The sequence below is a fragment of the Plectrocnemia conspersa genome, unplaced genomic scaffold (assembly GCF_051122295.1).
Source record: "Plectrocnemia conspersa isolate PC_06_02 unplaced genomic scaffold, ASM5112229v1 ptg000012l, whole genome shotgun sequence".
Lineage (NCBI taxonomy): Eukaryota > Metazoa > Arthropoda > Insecta > Trichoptera > Polycentropodidae > Plectrocnemia > Plectrocnemia conspersa.
Genome location: NW_028277176.1, coordinates 29,672,452 through 29,690,885, shown reverse-complemented (window position 1 = coordinate 29,690,885; position 18,434 = coordinate 29,672,452). Strand labels below are relative to the sequence as shown.

The 18,434-nt window shown below is 30.8% G+C and overlaps 1 protein-coding gene across 4 annotated transcripts in view; it reads right to left on the bottom strand.

Moving 5' to 3' along the window:
* sli (slit guidance ligand) overlaps positions 1 to 10,186 on the bottom strand; it is a 297,347-nt gene extending 287,161 nt beyond the window's left edge. For all 4 annotated transcript variants that reach the window (XM_088200774.1, XM_088200778.1, XM_088200776.1 and 1 more), the window contains exon 1: positions 9,988 to 10,186. The gene's annotated coding sequence lies outside the window, so the exon portion shown is untranslated. The remainder of the gene's footprint in view (positions 1 to 9,987) is intronic.
* Positions 10,187 to 18,434: the final 8,248 nt, after the last annotated feature.

Genomic DNA, 18,434 nt, shown 5'->3' with positions numbered 1-18,434 from the left:
ACTTTTCATTATTTATTTACATCCGATGTATAAATGTTACAGTGAATGTGTATTTTTGGTGAAGTTATATTATCACTAGAAAATTTCAAATACATTTTCACAAGTAGATAGATATATTTTTACTAACGAAAATATAATTTTACTGATAGGCGCTAATATGCTGCACTAAAATGTCTATGAAACTCAATTTGACAGTTGCGAAACGTTCATTTGCTGTTCAAACCTAAACCTAACCTAATGAAAGATTTAAAATTAATTATATTTTCAGAACTTTTATCAGGTCAAGTCCAAAATACAAACTAAACCAACTCATTTCTCATGGGAAAATAAGCGGGAGAATAAGTACAGACAGACATCGCATCTAACATATTGCTCCATAGTTCGTCTGTATGTTTTAAAAATATCATATCTATCTATAAGAGAGCTGATGAACGTATATTCAGACCGAATTTTGGTCAATAGGAGAGCGCAAAAACAATTATCACTTCTCAGAAGGCAAAAATTCACGTCAAAGGCAATAAAATCTTGTCGGCGCCATCGCAGTGGAAACGCTCGGTAACAATTTTTTTAATTATTAGTCAGATTTTTAACTATATTAATATTCGAATAATTGATCGGATATTTATAAAATATTTGTTTAGACTGTTTCGAATAAAATCCATAGTAATTTATGCGCCTTTATTTTATTTCGAAATGCGAGATAATGAGAAGCTTCTTCGCAATAATAATAAAAATACCTTTTGTGAATATTATGTTTATCTACTATGACAGAAAAAGTTGTATAAAACAAACTATTTGAAAGGCCCATGTTTTATTATTGTTTAACGCTTATCTCAAAAACAGGTGTGCATCGCAAATTTTTGAAAAATTCGTGTTACGTTTTTTGTTATTTTAAGACGCAAAGCTTTATTTTAACCTGTTCAATAGTTCTATCGTATTTAATTTATTTATAATTATTAAATTTACGCCGAATTATTAAAATAAATATTTTATATTTTAATAATATTTTACAGGCAATTAATTGATTTTTTACACTCGTTGTTTAAATAAATTAATATCGGTAAAAAATGAGAAAAAATTACAAATATATTCGAATATTTCATATAATTGAAAACTATGAATCATTGAGAACTCTAGTCTAAACTGCGGCTGAGGGCGGATTTATCGACGTCCCTCTATGGCTCTCCTCGCAGTCGTCAAAAAATACGCATTCCTCAAAGTCCCTGTACTCGAGCAGATCCCCTGTAAACCCCCCGCGGCTAACGGCCTTTGGCTCGTCCAGGAACGGATTCCTCAACGTCCCTCTGTGGCTCTCTTCGCCCGCGGCGCGTAGTTGACTTGGGATTGTTATGAGCTCTAATGAAATTTATGGAATTAAATATATACTAGATTTACATGAAATTCAAACCTACAAATAAATGTTTGCGCTAAAATGAGTTATACTATTTCATGCGAGTTGTTGATAACGAATATTTGCAAAAGAGGGAGAGTAAATATTTGATCCCACTCTCGTTCATTATTTGCATTTCAACTCATCGTCGTACGGCTATATAGAAAATATAAACCTCAATAAAAAAAATCATCACAATCAATAAAACGCATATCCCCCCATATAAAACGTTTACTTAACGACGCGTCATAACGTATCGAATAAATATATTTTTAAGCGCCGGCCACCCGCGCGAATTTCCGAATTCGCGAATCTGTCAAACGCTGGCAACACCGTCGATTATCATATTAAATTTGCATATATGCATAAAACAAACACTCAACATTCGGAAGAGTTAGTGCATATCTAGGTCGGGTCACCACTCGTTCTCCCCGTAGAAAATCCCAGCAAGGCCTTCGGGGTACGCCTAGGCCACGAAACGAGTTTGGCTAATTTAATTTATATACGGGCGCTAAGTAATTGTTATTAATATGCGTGGCAAATTGCGAACGGACGTATAATAAATATGTATGTATAGTGTATAATGTAGTGCAAATTTGCGCCTGATGTAGCTCACGCTTCATATATCATGTAATCACTGGTTTTGAATAACTTATAATGGGATTTTCTAACTACTTCGCTCACTATAATATTGGGTAGGACGGAAAGTTGTGTTTATACTATGGTATTATGTATTTATGTATTCGCAGTGATAATAACAATAAATGTACGTTTAGAGCAGTAACAGTCGGTACTGAGATTATGTGGATAGTAAGCGGCGATCCTTTTGAGCGATTTGCATCCCATTCGACTGTCATATAGAAGTGTGCGTAAAGTTTTTAAAGTACGTAAAGCAATGACAGTAGACTATTGTTGTGCCATTCAGAGTTTGTACAGTAAAAGAGAAAATAGTGAAGAGTAACATTTAGCTACATTCAACATAAGATTAAAACTGTTTTTATTCCACTTTTTCGCAAATTATTTAAAATGTTCTCCGATAATTTGCAATCAAAATAGGTTTAACCTTTTGAGTCAGAGTAGAGAGACGCCTGATGAGAGGGAGGAAGAACGCTATGAAACCCATCAAATAAATAAAAATACTTTTCAGAAAAATTGTGTTTCAACAAAAATATCTAAAAAGTATAAAAGTTCCGCATTTTACATTATTTAAATTCAAGTATTTATTTATAGTAAAAAAGTTGAAGAAATGAGACCAATCAACATGCTACCGTGTATAGAAAAAATAATAGAAGAAGTAGTAATCAAACAATTAAAGGAATTTATTACTTCTCAAAACATAATATGTGAACAACAATCGGGATTCAGAGAAAAGCATTCCACTGAAACTGCATTACAAGTAGTGATAAATGATTGGCTGTTGGCTAAGGATACAAACAAAATCATTGGAGCAGTTTTCTTGGATTTCAAGAGAGCCTTCGAAACAATAGACAGAAAAATAATGTTAAAGAAATTGGAGAGTATAGGTATAAGTGATATAGTTTTAAGATGATTTAATAATTACTTACATAAAAGAAAACAAAAAGTTAAAATTAATAATGTATATTCTGAAGAGAAATTAGTGTCTTATGGAGTACCACAAGGGTCTAAATTGGGACCATTGTTATTTGTTTTGTATATTAATGATATAGTTAATAACGTGAAAAAATGTAAAATTCATCTATTTGCGGATGACACATTAATGTATTGCATAGGTGATAACATTAAAGAAATTGTAAATAATTTAAATAATGAATTAAGTATATTAGAAATATGGTTAAAGAATAATGTACTTAAATTAAATGAGAATAAAACTAAATGTATGTTTATTAATTATAAAAATGTGTTAGATAATAGTACCAAAATAGTAATAAATAACTCTAGTATAGAAATAGTGGATAATATAAAATATTTAGGAGTAATTGTTGATACAAAATTAAATTTTAAAGAACATTGTAATTACATATTAAAAAAAATTGGTAGAAAAATAGGTTTATTATCTAGATTAAGAAATATATTAAGTATAAATACAAAAAAAAATAATTTACAATAGTATAATATTGCCCCATTTTAATTATTGTGCAACACTATTAAATATGTTAAATAAATTAGATAAACAAATGTTGCAAAAATTACAAAATAGGGCAATGAGAGTAATCTTAAATAAAAATAGATTAACTAATTGTAAAAGTATGATTGATAGATTAGAATGGTTGAATGTTCAAGAAATATTGAGTATGAATGTTTTAGTATTTATATATAAGTTAGAAAATAATATGTTACCAAAATATTTTAATAAATATTTAATAAGAAATAAAGATGTACATAAATATAATACTAGAAATAGAGAAAATTTAAAGATAATTAAGTATAAGAAAACGAGTACGGCTAGGGGAATTATGTACGGAGGTTTTGATTTATATAATAGTCTTCCAAGAGAAATCCGAAACAGCAAAAATATAACGGGTTTCATAAATGGAATAAAAAAACACCTTTGTACATATAGAAATAAATTATAATATTAAGTCTTTATTATTGTATATTTTTATTTTTTCTTTCTGTTACGTATTTTTTATATATTTTTATATATGTTTACTAAATTTGTTAGATGTAAAGATTAGCTATTAAGCTAAATAAATTAATAAAATAAATAAATAATAAATATCTGTGCTTCAACTTGTGTTTCGCAAAATAGAGTTACTCTTAAAAATATGCAATCTATTTTCAGTCAGTGGTGTACTTGAGTCGCGAAAGAATAGACGCCAGATAAGAGGGGAAGGGGGAGGGGAGGGAGTAGAACGGAATGCAACAGTAAATATAAACAAAAACACCTATCAGAAAAAATACGTACGGTTTTATTAAAAAATAAGTATTGTACTAAATGTATATATATATACTATATACCAACACTGCCTAATGTACAACAGGCAATTTTCAAAAAAATCTATAAAATTTTCGCTACGAGCTCTGATTCCTAATTTATAATTTTATTTAAACAACCTAATTTATAGTGACAATTTTATTAAAAATAAAGAAAATGGTCTAGCACAAATTCTAGCAAAAAAATTAATGTCGATGCCTATTTTATTTAGTTGGTTTACCTAAAAAATATTGTTTACTTATTAATTTAGTCAAACAAATTAGAAACGATGATATCTAGCAGCCAGAAAATAGTTTGTAATACCCGAAAATTTCTGTAAATTTATTGTTAACACAGTCATCGCCAGACAATACATAAACGAGGTTGTCGAAACCGACGCTTAGTATTGCTAGAAAAAAATGCACGGCAATTTTTTTAAAGGTAATACGACATATATAGAAAATTAAGTACTAATTAATGATTTATTATATTAACTTTTTTTTAATAGATGATTTGCTTTTTAATCAAAAAAATTAGGTGAAAGAATATCCAGTAGCCCACGAACTGTTTGATCCGAACAAAAATTTCACTGCGCAGCCTAGCAAATCAGCAGTTTATTTTTATTAATAAAAATGGTTTAGCTTACAAAACCAAAAAATTGAACAATAATCACGAAGACTTTCGAAATCCATCAATTACCGTTAATTTTCATGATAAGCACGGAAATTTGTCAAATTATTTGTCTTTAATCGAATAAGCATTGTTTGAACTATTCTTTGTAATTATTGGACAGTCGCCCAGCATTGGTCTTTAAAACCAGCTTTCAATAAAGGAAATAATTTGGAGGTGGAGCTAAGAACTAATGCGATTTGATCCGGGGTCTGCAACTGACTGCAAAGGTTACGTACGATATACTGAAAATTACTTGTATGATATATAAAAAAATCGTTTGTCAGCCACCGCATTAAATTTTCATTAGTACAAAATAGTTTTTTAAAAATAGACAATATATGCAAAAAATTATAAATCCTTCTTCTGTCATATTCACGTTGACATTTTAATAAAATTAAGTTAAAATTTATTAGTTTAAAACATTAATTTAGCTCTACGCAGACAATTAGACTTTGAGATTTATTTTTTAATCACTTTAGTAAATCGTTAAATGTTTTAAATTGTATTTATGGTGCATTAAATTGTATTGACTATAACCGTTACAATCAATGCAGTGAACTTTCACGAGATGTTCGATTGGATTATTATTATTCTACATATGTATATAATTTAATATTTATGTAAGTACATATACTATACACACATAAGAAGCTTATAACATTCCGATCGACACCTTCGATAAAGTTGACTTTTCACGCCGTCCCGAAGCGTCAAACGAGTCATTGGCATTAGCACACAAACAAAAAAGTCTTCAAACAGGAGAGGGGAATTTTGTCGCAAAAACCGTGCAAAAATTAATTAAAGGCTACATAATTGATCGAAGCTGTCTCGGTTCTTCCCTTTTCTTTCGTCCGACTCCCCTTTTTGTCTTCTCTCCACTACGTCGATTTTTCAAAGTCTTCAAATTGTTCGCGAAAGGGTTACGACGAGACGCATTCTTGCGGGATCCAAACACGGGGAACATCCATCATCCTCAGCAAGTGGGACAATGTTGTGATCTGCACAATGACAGCCGGGAATGAATGATAACAAAGCATAAATCATGATGACGACGACCGTGTGCAATTTCGTCCATCGATTGTGTGATCTATGTACCCAGTGTACCCGACGTACCAATGCACGGAGATAACGAGATGTGCACAAACGATGCGAAAACCAGTTTCGATTCAGACACGTACTGCTTTTTTTGTACACACAGACTCATTGATGATTTGTCGGCGAAATTGAAATTAGCTCGGTCGATTTCGAGACGATATTTATCGCGGGTAATTATGTTGCATATATGGAAAATCTGGTATTTCTTTTATGAAATTCGCAGCGGGTATTTGCATAATACATGCGTAGATTTAATATTTATTTTTTAATCGTTTATTCATTAAATTTAAGTGACCATTTAGATAATAAAAAGAGACTGTTATTATAGAGCGAGAAATAAAATATCATAATTTATTGTCTTTATATGAGCAAAAACATTTTCGACAGAAAAATGCATCTTATTTAATGAAATACTATGAATCTTAATGAAATCAAAATATTAAAAAACGACCACTAGCTGGCGAACTTTCCCCCCAAAAAGAGAAAAAATGACGTTCTTGATTCTAAACCAGAAATTATTGAGTTATCCCTCAAATAAAATCTAATAAAAATAGTCTCGAATCTATCCCGAAAATATTTGTTAAAATATGTAGTTTCAGTGAAATCATATCGGAATATATTTTCTCCGGCAGATATATATTTTTACCAGTGAAAATATAATTTATATGACAGGCACTAGTAAAATTATATGATTTCAATTTTTCCATATGAAGTAATAACTAATCATTATTTATTTACATGTGACGTGTAAATGTTACAGTTATATTTTCACTAGTGAAGTCCAAATACATTTTCATTAGTAGATATGTATTTTTTTATTAGCGAAAATATAATTCAACTAATAGGTGCTAGTGAAATTACATCCTGCTATAAAATGACTATGAAACTTAATTTGACAGTTGCGAAACGTTCATTTTCTGTTCAAACCAAAACCTAACCTAATGAAATTTATAAAACTAATTATAGTTTTAAAACTCGCCTCTCATGGGGAAAATGAGCGGAAGAAGAAATACAGACATACGTTACATCTCGCATATTGCTCCATAGCTATAAGAGTGCTTATCAACGTATATTCAAACCACTTCTGATAAAAGAATGTATGTCAAAGTATATTCAAACCGAATTTTTGTCAATATGAGAGCGCAAAAACAAGTATCACTTCTCAGAAGACAAAAAATCACGTCAAAAGCAATAAAATCGTGTCGGCGCTGTCGCCGTCGCAGTGGAAACGCTCGGTAGCGAGCGTACCCACTGCGACGAAGACGATGACATAATATTAACTAATAAACAAGACTAAGCTGTAATTTATCAATTTATTTTGGAGCTGTTTTTTGTGTTTGTTCTTAAAAAAAAGTTTATAAATGCAAATCATTGTTAAAAATATATTCATAACTTATACAACATACTTTTAAATGCTCCACTGCATAATAAATTACTAAATAAAAATTACCAAAATAATAACTATGAATCTTACTTGTAATTTTAATTTTATAATTTTATTTATGTATTTTTTAATTTTAATAAAAAAAATAATTAAAACTACAAATATTAATGTTTTATGTAACCGTAATTTTTCATTGAATAAATAAATAAATTTGATTGACAATAATAATCTGAACCATGTGCCTATTGACCATCCGGGAATGTTTGATATGCAAATATCGCTCGCCTTATACGTTTCAATGACTGATTTGCATATAAAAAAAATCTTGAATGAACATACGTATTTGGATACGATACGTCGTAAATTCAATTTATTATGTCATGAAATATTACAATTATGTATACATTTCGATATTTTTTGCTATATACTGTTATACATCTGCCTATAATAAAATGAAATATGATCCGATAAATATAGAGTACATAACTTGAATTAGACACACTATAATTTTTTATATATTCATTAAAAATCAATGCTTTAATTTGACATTTTTATTGTGTGTGGAAAACAATCACTCAATTTTTATTATTTATTGTAAATCTTGCAACACGACAGGCTTAAGCCTCGTACACTGCGACAGGGTCAACACAATCAACAACTACTAGACTGAAATCATTAATTATAATCTATTATTACAGTCTACACTACAATCAACTGATATCACCATGCAGATTCTAGCTCGATTTTATTTTATTTATTCACCAACACGTGAAAATATGTAAATTTAAGAAAACCTAATCTGTAATGATCGGCCTGAATTATATTTATATATTGACACTAATATTGATCTTCCAGAAATTGAAAAACACCAGGATTCATATGAATTTCGAACTCAGATTTTTCTGGTAGTACTCACCGAATATCCATTATAGTTCTGATCTATAACACAAGTTGTGCAAATATAATAATTGAAAATAATCCAATATTAAAACAAACTATACTTTACAATGTAAATCGCCTATCAGCTAGTGACAAGTGACGATACTCTAAGAATAAGAATTCCAACTGTGGGCGCAGACTATTTGAAAATTCATACGAGAGCTTTTCATGCGAATTCCGACTATTACATAAATCGGGGGATAGAGAATTGTATAATTTTATAATAAACGTTATAAAAATACATATATGTGGTTAGCTCGAAAAGTTAGCGAACTTTTATTTATATATAAATATATACTTAAAACAAATAATTTCTGCTTTTTCCTCTTGAAACACATATAATCCTCTTTTATAAATATACTGTTTTCTATGTCATTTCCAATCTATGTTTATATATACTATCTAGTATAGACATTGTAATGATTTTGACGCAATAATTAATGTGAAAAAGAAACATCTCGAAAATTGCAAACATGCAGATATACTCGTAAATAAAACTTTTAGTAAAATTGCGTTATTTTAAAAGTTTGCGAACTTTTTGAGCAGCCTGCGTATGTATTCGGCCCCATATGGCTCCGTCTAGATTTTTTTCATGTTCCATTTCTTGCCGGGATTACCGCACGCTCAAAAAGATAAAGGGAAACGGAAAGGATGAAAAATTATCGTACGAGTATGGAAAACCGCGGACAAATACGCAAGACTGCTATATTATAACCGCGCAAATATTTGACCGAATTAAAATATTTATACACCGTCCGGAATTAGGCGACAATTAAACGCGTCAGACGGAAGCGCTAACAAGGGGAGGAGCGGAAGGAAGGAGCTAAAAAAAGTGGAGACGTCGAATCGTCGCGCTACGGTAATTGCTTAATTTCACGGGGAAAAAAGCTACGCTCGTTCGCGGAGCTTAATTTATTAGCTTTCGCGAATTTACATTGCGAATCGCGCGTTATTTATTTCGCATAAATCAGCGCTGTACAAATTGCGCAAGACTCGATAATTAGCGCCAAGAGGCGAAAGGGGACAGTTTGTTCGAATGTTGCGCAACAAATATAAAGAAAGGGTAGTTGTGTATTAACACGAAACAAGATATATGAGAGAAAATAGCTACTGTTCAGAAACGGTGTAAGCCTTACTTTTGCTAAAAAACTTATTCTTGATACATAAATAAAAATTCACGCTTATTCTAGCTACGCAGCGTTTTTTATGTATATAATATACATATATAAACAATAAAACGTTAGTATAACCAGTATAGGTTTCACTATAAATACAGTACTAAATAAAACATATTATAAATATGTTTCAAGCTCAAATATATAATATTATGATAAAATCTAACTTCACTAGTTACTAAATATAAATCTGTTAGTTTTAATTTTCAAGCGATATGCGAATATTTTAGTATGAGAAAAAGTTATAAGACGTCAAAATTCGACCATCCCTCGTTCGAATAAACGTCATGCCGCAATACGCTCGATGGCGCTCGTTCAAATCTTACAAAATATACGGTAAGTATATGGATCGGAAATTTAAATATTATTTTTTCGCCGAGAGATGGTCAAATTTACCGGAGTTACGGCCAAATAATTGCAATGTTTTGACGTTTACCTGTCTGACGTTTGCCTCCGCTGTGAAAACACTGCACAAAACACTGGAAAGTTTGTTTTTATACTGTTTTGGAACGAAAGTTTTCGTACGTTAACTGTCCGGAGGCTGCGAAGATGGCGCAAAGGCTTCGCGTCGTGTCGCGGACGCGAAACAGAGCGAAAATCGGCGACGTTCACCCGTCGACGGCCGAACGAGTACTGGCGGTCGCCTGCTGCCGAAATGCACTTCTGGATTCGACGGTATGAGTGGCGCACACTCGCGCAATCCAGGGGTCGTCAAACGAAACAAATTCGAATATCGGTTAGCACCAGGGGTTGAACACTTTCCACGGTAAGTTACTTCAAAATCACTATAATTATTATAAGAAATTTGTAAAAAATATTCGTTATTTTTCTTATTTGGAATACCATAACAACGACTTGTTATAAAATCTGTAACCAAGAGATATTTAATTTTATGAATTTATTTATATAGCATATAATTTTTTTTGAATTTTGAAATCTATTGAGGTCAATATTTATATTTATTGAATTAATTCGTTGATATTTGTAGCAGTAAAATTGATTATTCGATTTTGGGACTACACTCTATGTTTATTAAATTATATTTAATTAATTCTTCATCGTAAAATAATTACTCAATATATCATTGTTATTCAGATCTCATATTTAATTCGATATACTTCAATTTAATGAATATTTTAGGCCATATAATAAAATGTTAAAATGTGTAGATGGATTGAACGGAAGTAAAGAACAAGCACGTTCTATAGAAACATTACAAATTTGAGTGGTGTGTCTTATTTAGCCGGTTAGACGTCGGAAGATCTGTTTCAATCTGTACATATACATATGTACAGATTCATTGCACAAATATAAATTATACTGAAATATGTAAAAGTCTCTCTGGTCTCTGGTTTATTGCGATTAGTTGATGTGATATGAGTGCCATATTACGATTTATAGAACAAAGCTTTGATGAATGTGGTTTATTTAAACTAATAAAGCAAAAGTATGTTTTCCGTGTAATCCTTTATATGCGAAAGTATTGTGGCCGAATTCTGAATGTCGATGCTACTTATTGCGTGAATTAATAAGTATTGTTTGCCGCGTGTTTTTAAGTACATTAGTAGTTTTTGTTACGGTAATTAAAGCTAATGGTTTTAAAAAGTTATCGTAGCTATTGTGAACTTAGTCGCTCTTCAAATTCTTGTGTGTTCTGAAATGGCGATTCACTCGTGTTTTTATTTAGTAAAGTAATCTTTCTATGAGGCAAATATGTATTTAGGTATTATATTGTGATAGACCCATCTTCGTTTTCGTCAAAATATTATGAAAACATGATTTAATACAATACAGTAGATTTTTTCATTGTGTAACTTTCTACTTATATGATAAAACAGCTACCAAACCATTTAATAAACTTTTATGTAGTCGTCCAAGAGCTCTCCAATGTGTCAAAATATTGTTTATATTCACAACCTTTAATGTGGCTTGAAAGCTCGGTTGATAAGCAATGGTTTCATCATACACTAAACACAGCTTCAGCTTTAACTAAATATGTTCTATTATACCAATAAAAAAAAAACATATTTTTAATTTTCATCAAAGAATGATTCATTATGCAGAAAAATATTCAAGTTGAAACTTGAAATCAGCCGCATATTGGTATTAACATTTCCATAAATTCTGACTTTAAAGTATTTGTCAATAAGTCTTGAATTCCGAAACTAACGGACAATTTTCAGATAAATTCGAGTAATTCCAATAAAATCTTTATTATAAGTGGTGAAAAATTAAACCTCTTTCATTAGACGGAAATGGCATTTTTCCACTTTGAATTGTGTTACCTGATTCAACTGTATATTTTAGCAGCTTATAATTTTTAACTCCTTTAGTATAATCTTTTGTGGATGTGTTCTATTTAGTGTTCTTTTCGTCGCTTAATTGACACCTTAATTAACTTTTTCAGATACTTATGGACCAAATCATATATGGACCGAGTCAATTATAGAGTCTGAACCATAAATCTAGCACAGTTTATCCAAAGCTGGTTTTTTTTCATTAAAACCCTGATAAAACTCCCATTACAAAAAAAAATGATTTTCAATCTTAATCGTGTCTGGAAGATCAGAATTATTGATTATTATATAATTTTAATTCTAATCGATCATTACAGATAAAGTTTTCTTCGATTTTCATTATCTCACGGGTGAATATTGGGATAATTAATTTAAATCGAGCTATTATATACAAAAATAATGAGCTACTTCAGCTCATATAGAATGAATGTATATATATACATAGTAGATTTTTTATATTCAGTATATTTTTTAAATGTTCATAACAAATTTTAAAGAATTGGTCAAGAATTTGTATATTTTTTGAAGAAATTTTCTTACTGTTTTTATATTATATGTTCATTTTATTATATTATTCAATATGATTTTAATTTAATTTTTATATTACAATCCAAATCAAATGTCTTTAAAAGAGGGAAAGAATAAAATTCTCAAGTTGAAAAGCATAAACATATAATGATTTTTATGCAGAAACCACAAAAAGAACATTGAAAAGTTTACCTCGTGTGGATTACTTTGCGAGCTTTCATCTTAAAGTTGTTCAATTCCTAGCATCAAAATCTATTATCCTCAAACCTCAAAATAAGAACATGTTAAACGATATTTTTATCGATATTGCGTCCAAGTTTCGTGTGATCTTTCTAATGAACACACAAATTTCTTAAAAATGGATTAAAGCTAAATAATCAGAAAGTCAATATCATAACTGTACTTTTATATGGAATCCAATAATCATTTTCACTAGAAAACTATATATTTTTATCATATTACACATCAGAAAAATACAGTTAAAAATTACGTTTATGTCAATTAACATGTTCTTGCCTTGGAGTCAATATATGTTACCATACTTCCTATTTGATACTTATAATTTATTGTAATTAATGTATATTTATTATATGTATGCATTAAAATAAATAAGTATTTGTCAGTTTTTTTAGGACTATTGATATTGATAAAATATCAGTATCTGTGGAGGTTTTAATATGTTAATAAGCTATGGAAGCACTTCTTCTTTAATATATTTCCCAAATCAGCTTCTAAATAAAATGATTTTTTATCCCACGCGAGAGCGATTAAACGATCAGGAGCAGGGCTCACGAGGTGTGAATTCTATTGTCCGCAACATTACATATGTTTGCGATTTACAAACTATTATAATAACAGTATAAAGGTTTTTATAGCTTCACTGTAGTTTATTTTCGGCATTTTATAGTGGTGCTCTAAACCCAGTTTTAATCATTGTTATTCAAATGAACTAACATATTGCTTTGAGTTATTTGGAATTTATAATGTAACAGCTTTCTTTGACGATCCATTCCGACCATTTTTATGTCTCATATTTCTGTGATTAATAATAAACTACAAATATATCAATCAAAGGACTTTTGTAAATAAATAATACAAATGTTTGCCTGCTACAACTAGCTACATATTTACTCACTTGAGCCTTTGAGCTCTGTCAAATGTCAATAGACAGATATCCTAATACACATTAAATAATAAATATTTTTTATAGATACACGTAGACATAATATACATCGTTATATTCACGCTTCATAAAGAGCGACTACTTGAGTAAATACGCTTTAGCATAATGCAAATATTATATTTTCCGTACACTCGCTAAAAAAATATGTTATCTGGATATATCAAAGGTTAATAAGATAACAACGATTACTGGCAGTAGTTATGTATATAGTTTGTGTATAATATCATCTCAAAAATGATATATTTTACTTTCTCATAACAATGATTCATTGCGAAAACTTGAATGTTTTGTGGTTAAATTTATCACACTATATGAAGCACACATAAATCTTAAAAATCGCATTATAAATCTTTCTCGATGTGTGTCAAGGTTACTATTTTTAGTCGACTGCATTTTTTTCAGTAGAAACACTCTCTTGGGTGGTGCCAATTAGCTCATTATGTTTTGGCAATGGTAGAACTTTCATCTGGATTTGAATTCGTTTTACATTAAAGCTCTTTGTACTTGTACAATGTATGCAGGATAAAATATTGACGCAAAGGCACAGTGAAAGTTTTCCGATGCGAATGTCGTCCGTGTTCTAGAATCGCTTGAGGATATGGTCAAACAATTGGAATTTTATATAATATGCAATGCAATATAAAGCTATATATATATCAAATGTTAAAAAATATAAAAAATGTATTTCTTGTATTTAATGTAAAATTCAAATATTTTTACCATTAACATAAAATTATTTTTTGCGAAAAGTTGCAAACCCCTGACAGTGGTTCTTCACCCCGGGCTACTGTGCCAGTATGTACTACAAATCCTGCTCCGAAACATTACCGTAGGGAAGTTCATACACAAAAATGAAAGGGGGACGAAACCGGCGATATGAGAATTAGCGGTGGAATTAATTAAAATTCAACAAAGATCACAATTTATCAATTGTTAATAAATCAGCTTTTGGAATTTACATAAAATACTCCCTGTAGATTCTTTCCAAACTTACATAATTTATGTTCTACGATATTATATTGAAATAAATATCGAGATGTCAACACATAATTGACATAAATCGCTATTTAATCGGAACGATTTGAACACAGTTTTTATATTATTCAAAAATCGCTCAATCATTGTAACTTATTTTTATACTTATTCTCTAGTGATATAATATATGACTGTAATAAGTTGTTAAAATTACTCAGCAAGTTCGGATTAGATACATTTTTTTTTTATTATATGCAAACACGAAATTAGTTTCATTATATAGTGATATTTTTAAGCAAATCTTTGAAAATCAATTAAAAAAAATTCACAGCCAGTCAGTGACTAATATATAAAAGACCTGAGCTCGAATCTCATATCTACCTTAGTGTTTTTCAATTTCTATTGTGTCTAACAGATATAAGTTGTTATAATAAAATAGATTCACAGATTTGATTCCATTCTGATGTCTCAATAATTACTTAATAGTTGTTGATTGTGTTTACCTCATTGTAAAGCATTGCACTAAACCCTGTCATGTTTCAACGGAGGATTTACACCATAAAATAACTTAATTACATTTCTAAAGTCTTGTTCAATAATAGGTAAAGGCATTTTATTATTTTTTTTATATTGATAGAACTATTTCATAAGAAAGAGTTAACTCTGTTAACAGCTTCACTTGCAGTTCCTACATTTTCAATCTGTTTTCAAGCAAAATGTGTGTTCATTTGAAAATCACAAAAAACATAGTTTAGTAGTTTTTGTCGTTACTACCCGCGTCGATAAAACATATTAATTTGTGCCGTAATTTTCATAGAAAAGATTTTTTTTATATCGTCGTCAACAAACTATATTGCGTATCCGAGCGGACACTCAATAAACAGAAACCATCAACAGTCCCAAAATCTTACTAAAACTCAAGATACGATCTGTGCTCAAATATCTCCTCGAAAGTGCACTAAAAGTAGGGGATCCAAATACCCGCCCAAAATTATTACCCGGTTCTCTGTTATTTCGGTAAAGAACCGGGTACCCGGTTTGGTTCCGGGTATTTTTTGCCAATTATTATATACTGACCTGGAGTTCAAATTTACGAAAATTACATATCTTGAATTTTATCATGTATTATCTTGAATTTTAATCATTTCACCGTTTCGATACCCCGCTTATCACTGCTGTAATTTTAACGGACTTCTTGGAAGCACCAAATATCGTTGCCCGGAAGCAGTGGCGTAGCTAGGGTATGTGCCGCCCAGGGCGATCCTTAAAATTGCCCCCCCCCCCATACTTTTTTTGCAGGGTCATAAAATCAGCATTTCCTAAAATAATAAATTGGTTATTATTAAGCTCTTGTTATTCGCGGATTTATATATGTTTAAGTGAATTCAGGGTTAAGAACCACACTAGACGATCCCATCGCGAATATAGCGCCCCCAAGCAAGTGCCGCCCGGGGCGGCATACCCTCTCCGTCCCCCCATAGCTACGCCACTGCCCGGAAGGGTTTAACTAATCTCTAAATCGGTTTTATTAATAAAAACATTTTAAAAATATATTAAATGGTATGCTAGAACAAGAGCATTGCCAAGCGTACGCCCGTGTACAAACATACAAAAACTGTAGAGAAATATTTACAGGCGGCCCTCGACTTTCGCACATAATTGGTTTCTGAAAATGTGTGCGAATGTTGAATGTACGAAAGTCAAGGGAAGTAAAAAAAATTGAAATTGTGTGTATTTTAAAATATTTATTTATCAAGTAAATATAAGATGTTTAAGCGTTTAAAAGACACGTTTCGGTTTGCGGGTGATTCCTTTGAAAAGTTATCGAAAGTTAACTGTTTTCCACTATTCTTTTTATTTCCTTCATGTAGTATTTTATAACATGCCATGTTTTTATTGATCGCCCCACGCACTTGAGATATGCGTTCTCCATTGGGATCACAATCTTCCATAATATTTAAAAAATTGTCAAGGTGCGTGAAGGCTTCATTCATATTTTTCATTGTTAAAGAGTTTTCCAAAATAAACCTGTCTCATTTACATTAAATATTTGGCTAGAGGAATATTCTACATCTTTAATAATTTTGGATAATTATGAAATAAATTCTTTTGCAGCATCTTTATCCGCATCAGCCGATTCTCCAGTAAATTTAATATTATGAAAAGAATACCTCATTTTAAAATTGTAAAACCAACAGTTACTTGCTTGAAAAACCGTGTTAAAATATTTTTTTAATCTATCCTTCCAATCTTTGTGCAAACTAAGAGCTTTTGCTTGAATAATTGAAATTCTAAGAGGGACATCTTTTTGATGTTGGTCACCGATATACGATGACAAAGATTTTCCATTTCATCCATATTTTTTTGGAAACATATCATAAAAGATTGTGGAAATATACCTTTATTTTCCACAATTTTGAACGTATTCTTTAATTATATTTTTATTTTGCAAAATTGAACATATCGTAGACCTGTTTGTATCATACAAACGTCCGATTGAATCAAAAGATTCACCGCTATCAGAACATTTTTAAAAAAAAAAATTAAATTAAAAAAATATGTTTTTTTTTTAAATGTGCGAAATAGCGAATTATGCGAAAGTCGAACGTTCGAAAGTCGAGGGCCGCCTGTAGTATGGATATTTAGCAAAAAATATAATACGAAACTTATAAATGAATATTAGCTAATTTATATTAATTATTATGAACTGACCGCAAAGTTTCGCTATTACACAAAAACGCGTGAACGGACCGTAATGTGTTAACATACCTTGAGGTTTTCAAACGAGTTTAAACCGTCAACTAAAACTGATATATATGAGTCAGTAAGGTAATGGATAAATGCCTCAAGGAAATCTAAATTTTATAATAAAATTGTCATTCAATGGTTGACGACATCCTGGCACTGCTTTAGGTACCAGCACAAGTGAACGTGCAACCTTTGAGTCGGTGATGGAGGGGTGATCCTGCACTCCCACCGAGCAATCGTCCGATCAAAATAATATCACAGCAACGCCCTCAGAAACCGCCTTTTGACGAGAAACACTAAACAACCTGAGGAGTACCACGAAGCAACACGTTGTACGCCTCGAGCTTGTCTTGCCCTTTTTCCCATACCCACACATCCGATATCTGTTATCAGTGACAGGCGAACGAGGGAGAACCGCCCCTTGACACGTCAAACAGACACGAGAAACACTCAACTTTCAAACGCCGAGAAGCACTCGTGCCAGTTCATAAAAACACATTTTTTCGCTCAAACTTTTCCGAGAACGCGGCATGCTTTAGCAAAAATTCCAAGCCCAGCGAAAGTTGGAAACCAGAAGCGTATCTCCTCGAGCTATCTGTGTGTGAGCCGAGTTTCGGGGCAGCAAAAAATATCAAATTGTTATTGTAAATGTTTTCCTTGCGTGACTTCCAGCGTCCGACGTGGATTAGTCCGGCTGCTTGGACAAAAAAGTCAAACGTGTATTCAGGTAGTCAATGTAACATACAATCAAAACAAATGGACAATTACGGTAGTAGAAGTATGAATACGTAATGTGTATAGATAAATTTACGACCGAAAAGTTCATGGATTAAAAAAGATTGCTTATTTATTGTAATGTATGTAAACAAATAGATCTGTAATTCTCAGCAGTATAGAACCACTTTAAAATATATACCTAAATAGAACATGTGTTAACTTCCAGATCGTCCTGGATAAAAAAAATATATATTTAAAAAATATTTGGTCAGCAACACCATCATGATATATGATTTTTTTAATATTTGAATGCACAAATCATTAATTTTAGTGCACATTACAAATAAAAAGTTGTTCAATCTAATATTTTTTATTGAACAAAGAAATATTTATTTAATGCTTATTTTCTATTATTATAATGCATTCATTTTATGG